Below are 6,319 nucleotides of genomic sequence, written 5' to 3'. Positions count from 1 at the left end.
GGAAAGCCTGGGTCCCAGGCTTGCTTGATTTAGAAAGCGCAATCTTTGGGCCATGATGATGAGGGAAAAGTGAAGTGAGGCGGGGAACGTTCCAGGGAATAACGCTAGGGATGCCTTCCTTAGCTTGCTTCACAGAGAGCTCTGAAGACATAGGGCTGGTAGGTGGGAAGGTGTGTCTGCTCAGCCACATGGCAGGTCTTCAGGGGTTATGTTTCAAGAGATGGTGCCTTGGAGTCGTCCTTGCAAGGGAGGAGGGTGAAGACAATTGTCGGGCTGGGTCTTTCCAGCACAGAGATAACTACCCCTGGGCACCACTTCTGGGGAAATCAGATCTCACAGCCTGTGTGAGACCTCCTAGCTGAGGCTAGAAGCAGTAGGAGAAGCCACAATGTCAAGGTATGGGCCTAGCTGCTCCACAGCAGCAAGGGGAAGATCCTGACTCTCCCAGGCAGGACTCAAGCTGTCCCCAGGGGGAGTAAGTTCCTGGGCTGTAGAGGTCACAGAGCCAGGGCTGGGGGCTGACAGTCCAGGCTAGAGGGGACACCGTGGGAAATGAAGAGGAGCCTCAAATGAGTCCTGTACGAGCGGGGGGCTTGGGAGGTTAGACCCAGCTTTGAACCCCTGTGTGAGTTGGGGTACATTTCGTAATTTCCCTCGCCCCACACTGGGAATGTGTGAATGGTCCAAGCTACCACCGTGGGTGGTGAGGGTTTGAAAGAGATGATGTCTATAATGCAACCAGTAGTCTTCAGCACCTCAGAAGGCCTTAAAAAAATGGAATTCCCCTTTGTGCCACTCCAGGCCATGAAGCGTAAGTGAAACAGCACCCAATGGGGGAGCAGCCCTGGCTTCATTATCCTCTTTTCCTCATCCCACCTCACCCTTGTCCTGACCCTGCGCAGCCCACGGACCCCAGGCACCTATGTTAGAGGATGAACGAGAGAAGACAATGTTTACCCCTTTTCTGATGTTGATAGTCCTGGCCTGTACTGCTCCCCTGTGATCTTGGCTTATGCAGCTATGGGGAGTGAAGAGGCACCCCAAACAAAGATGGGTGCTTCGAGCAGGCAAGTAACTCCCCACCCCCCTTGCAATGATATTCTTCAAATATTTGTCTAATATTTGCTTTGGTTGGGGCAGAGCTGGCCCTGGCAGGACAGAGGGCCCTGTATTCCAGTGTGTCCGACGTTGGGCCTGGGGATGGGAGGTTACAGATGCAGATTTCCATTCATTTTAGGGATATGTTGTGTCGCTGGTGACTTACAACCTGCCGAGGTGGTCCTTCTTTTACGCGTCTAGAGCCCCTCAAAGGGTGACTAGGCCTCTTGGTAGCTGGTGGCTGTCCTTTTAATCGAGATCCTCTTTCTTTTTCATCCTTTCAGAGCATCCATTTCCTGGTTCTTTGCCTTACCCAATTATGTGCCAGTGTCTGTTTTAACCTCGCAGGTTCCTGTGCTTGAATTCTTGCCAAGTCCTAAAATAAATGCACACTGCTGTTTTGACTGGTGAAGTGTAGTATTGCATAAGCAGGTTTCGATTTTGCAGATCTGAACAAGGGATTTGAAGTTTTCTTTTCTTGCTCTTAATCTGTTGTCAAATTTGGGGGCAAAATGAAATTATATGGGGATTGGAAGAAAGCTCTCAGAAGGGGCCCTATTATCAACTCTAAGACACTCCTCCATAGGAGCCCTTTTGAGGACAGAGAACATTCCTGTCACTAGATTGCCTCTTGTCCCTTTGAGTTATCCCTGTGTCCTCCACAAATATGTAAACAATTCAGGAGGAGTGGCATTCCTGTGCCCTCTTTGCAAATTTTCTTTTCCCCCCTCCCCCAACGTCCACAGATCCAGTTGGCCCCAACTTCTTTCTAGTGGACAGTGGACAAGGAATTAGGAAGTCATCTAAAGACTTGATACCACAGACTGCAAGTATTACTGGAGAAATAACCTTCTGCCTGCTCCCATAGTACTTCTTGGGCCCCCAAGAACAAAGCCTAGAATTCTACTATTAGAATTTCTTTCCTTTAGCTACATTTTGAATGTTCCTAAAAGAACACTGTATTAGAGGACTGGCATTTTAGGGTGTCCTGAGTCATCTCTATCTTTAATGTGAATGGGGAGCAGCTTGGGTCAGCAGAGGCGCTAAAGACAGCTGGAGGACGGAGGAGGAAGAGAGGCTGTAATTATGTAGCTCAAGACCCAAAGAGAGCTTCCACTTTGATAGCAGCCATCCAGGGCCTACTTACAGGTGGCTAGTGGTATTTTGACATTAAATTCCCTCTCTCTTGCCAACAGAGGTGCTCCTGCTTTTAACTTTCAAATTAGAAATGTCTATTTATGGTAGCAGTGGAAAATTGAGTAGGTTAACAAAGTCAGCAGGGGTTGGAAATCCCCTAGAAAAAATACCAGGAAAGTGTCACCCAAAATCCAATTTATTTTTTTAAAAGTTAGGCACCGAAAAAAAAAAAAAAAAGTGAGAGCCAAGAAAAAAATGCTCCTGGAAAGGCAGAAACATGCGCTATGATATTTTCTGCCCTCTCTCTTTTTTTTTTTTGCCTGTGATATTAGGCCATCTTTTATGAAGGTCATTGTTTCTGAAAATCAATAACTTTAACTAATTGCTGAGATGTCTCCTGAGGCAGTGGGAGATAATAGAGTAAGTAAACACTAGGCAGTTGCTGTATCCGAGGAAGGGATCATTCCAGAATGCAATTAAGCCCAGCACGGATGCCCCCTTTTAATCAGATCCCTCATTCTCTATAGGGCTCACCCAATGGCCCAGACTTTATTGAGCTGCTGGATTAAAGGCATGAGAGTTGAGTCCTATTTTGTTCCATGTCTGATCTTAGAGAAGCCATTTATTGCTTTTACCAGTTTTCAGGACCATTCCCAGGAAGTATTGAGAATTGAGTGTGACTCATGATTACTAATGTTATATGGTTCTTTGTAGTTTGCAAAGCACATTTATATGCATTGTTGCATTTAGTCCTTCCAACCACTCCACATCATTATTATATCATTATTATCACAGTTTTGCCCCCGGGGACACAGAAGGCTGCAGAGATTCTCTGACTGGTCTAAAATCTTAGAAAGGGATGGTTCTAAACTGAGGTTTCTCCTCCCAGGGCCTGCTGCTCCACAGTTCGCATTGATTCCGAGGAGACGCCAGTGGTCCCCCACACTCCGCACTCCTAACTTTATTAATAATAACAGTGGCGATAGTGACTGCCACTTGGGATGGTCACAGGATGCCAGGTACTTCTCATTTCAACCTCATACCCAGCCCATGCTATAGATTTTATGACTCAACTTCTTTTATGTTTGAGTAAACTGAGGCTCAGAGAGATTAGGTATGCTATCCCAGGTGCATAGCTACGAAGTGATAGGGACAGGATTCAAATCAACACCTGTTTGATTCCCTAGCTCTTAACGACGCTCGTTACTATGACCCTGCTGGGGTTTCCTCTGGTTGCTTTTTCGAGGCTTCCTCGTCCTTCCAAACATCTGATTCAACAGAGCAGAAGCACACAAGGTGCTTTCAAGGGCAGAGAACAATTTACAGGCTATAGAAGGACAAGGAAAGGACCATGGGTCTTCCAGGACTTCCAGTGGGAGACATAACAGATCTGTGGAGCGAAACTGTAGTAACAGATACTTTGTCGGGTGGGGAGTTGGGGGGCGGATGGGCATGGAGCTCATGGAGGGGTACAGGGGAAACGGGACTGACCAACCCACACTGAGGCATCAAGTCCCTCCCTAAGGGACTCACTGTGGATCCTCTGGCTTGAATCATTCCCTTTTATAGCAGAATGGGGTGCTTACCTCCAGGCATCCTGTACTAGTAATGGCCCATAGTAAGGCACAAGGGCAGTGTCGCCAGCTTGGTTTGAAGGTAGCAGTCGGTCCTGAACATGGCAGCACAGACCTAGGACTTTAAGACTCCCTGCTTGCTTACAGATGCTCCAGGTCTGAGTAAGTCCTGAAAGATAAACTTCGAGATAAAGGCCATAACATACTTAAGGGCTACTTAAGGTTTGGCTTCAGTTAAAAACAATCAGAAGTCCCCTGCCACCTTCTCAAGATGTTTAGCTCGTTTCCTCACTGAGCGACACTGGCAGAAGGATAGAGGATGTTGGTGAGAGAAGGTCTGGGAACAAGACAGTTTGTCCAACGCCATGAAAAGAAACCCTTTGAAGATTTGGAGGAGGTCAGAGAATTCGTGTGTCTTCCATCTTCCACTATCCCCCCCGGGGAAGCAGTAGAGCAATTTTTCTCTCTGTCGAAGCTCATGGTTCTCAGCCCGGGCTTCACATTTGAATCAGTTGGGGGACTTTGTCAATCTACCCCGGCCTTGAAACCCACCACCCCAAAATCTCCTGGGGTGTGGTCCAGGTACTGTAATTTTTATAAGCTCCCCAGAGGACATTACTGCTCTAGAATTCCACAATCAGAAACAAAAGAACCAACAGAAGTGTCCAATTAAACTTTCTACCCTTCTGGTACGTTTGGAAGGGAAACAGTCATCATAAGTTACTTTTAAAGAGGGGAAGAGAGACAGAGAGAGGAGAAGCAATTTGTCAAGATGGAGGGCTGGTGAGGGCAGGGCTGGGGTAGGAGGTGCCTCCTTTTCTTTTTGCTCTCACACATCCTTTTTTTCTGGCGGCATATTACAATATCAGTAGTCCAGTCGGCTTTGCTTTCTATGTTCACAGGCAGGAGGTCTCTACTCCTTCCCCAGCATGACCTTTCCAATGAGAACTATACTACGGTTTTAATGTCTTTCCTGGTAAGGAAAATCCACATCTTTCTTTTCTAAACCTTAGCTCTTTGCAAGCCCAAGCAGTGGGTCATGTGATGTCTGCATCTGCTTAGGAGCAGCTAGGGACCACATTCAGTGCATTCTGGACAGAGCGGAACACATGCATATGCAGTGAAAACACATTCAGACCTACCCCGGTCTCAGCTTTCCATGGAGCTGTAAACCCATCATGTCTGCCATTGAATCTACAGAAGTCAATTCTTTAAGAGCATGGAACTCAGTCTCCCAGCGGGCCTGGCCTGGAGAGGCTGCCCAAATTCCTGCGTGCTTAAAGGTGCACTCGTGTTTCTTGATTTAACTGGGTCAGTTTTGTTGTTTATTTCTGCCATTCAGTTTCAGGGCCGAGTTGGCAATTCCCGGAGAGCGAGGGCTCTGAGTGACCTGGGCAGGTGTTCAGTAACCCCCTGGGAGTGTTATTGAATTTCGTTCCTCCCCCAGCCTCCCGGTTTATGTATGAGTTGTTATGTGACCGAATTCTATTTTTAACTGCCAGCGTGCTCTGTTCCACTGGAATCATGTTCTCTAGACACTGCATTATGCAAGCCAGCTCTAGGGTTTGCCAGGAGCACTCAGCTAAACCGTGACAATTCCCAGCCGTAATCACTGAGACACCCCCCCCTGCCCTGCCCTGCCCCAGTGATGCAAACAGCAGGCTTCCTGGCTGCAGAATCGAGTTGCAGTTATGTTTAGGACCTGTCTGGCTCTACCTGAGGAGAAAGTCCTGTCTGGCCACTTCGATCAGCCTCTCTCATCTTGTCTCCTGCCTAACCCCAGAATAAATCCCACAGGTCTTGGTCGGGGAGGGCTTTCACAAGGCTGCCGGTGAAGATGGAACTTGAAAGCAATCCTAATGAGGGGCAAGCATTGTAATGCTCATTGTAACGGGTCTCCTCCAGCTGCAAGCAGCAGAGGAGAAACAGGGGTTTAGATGGAGGGTTTCCAGTGGAGAAACCACTGTCATGGAAGTGTTCCTGTTCAGTCCTTCATTATCCTAAAGGGAGTAGTTTAGATGAAGTCCCAGGTTGTTTTTCTTTGGGCTAATCAGAGAGAAGTGGTCTTTGAGAACTATGTAGAGCCTGGGGTTTTCCCTCTGACTTCTTCTTCTTTTTTTTAAAATTAATTTCTTTTTCAGTGTTCCAAAATTCATTGTTTATGCACCACACCCAGTGCTCCATGCAATATGTGCCCTCCATAATACCCATCACCAGGCTTACCCCCCCCCCCCCCACTCTCCCCCTCCAAAACCCTGACTTCTTCTGTAGGACTGGCATCTGGCTTATCCAAGATGACCTAGAGAAGGGGCGGGGCCTAGGTCAGAGACTCCCAGCAGTCTCTGTAGGGAGAATGTTAGTATCAGTCAGGATTCCTTGGTGGCAAGCAATAGAAACCAATCCTCTAATAAGAGTGAACCTCCTTGGGCGCCTGGGTGGCTCAGTTGTTGAACATCTGCCTTCCACTCAGGTCATGATCTCAGGGTCATGGGAGTGAGCCTGGCATTGGG

This window comes from Mustela lutreola, chromosome 4, assembly GCF_030435805.1.
Source record: "Mustela lutreola isolate mMusLut2 chromosome 4, mMusLut2.pri, whole genome shotgun sequence".
NCBI lineage: Eukaryota > Metazoa > Chordata > Mammalia > Carnivora > Mustelidae > Mustela > Mustela lutreola.
The sequence above is the reverse complement of the archived record's forward strand: the minus strand, read 5'-3'. Positions refer to the sequence as shown.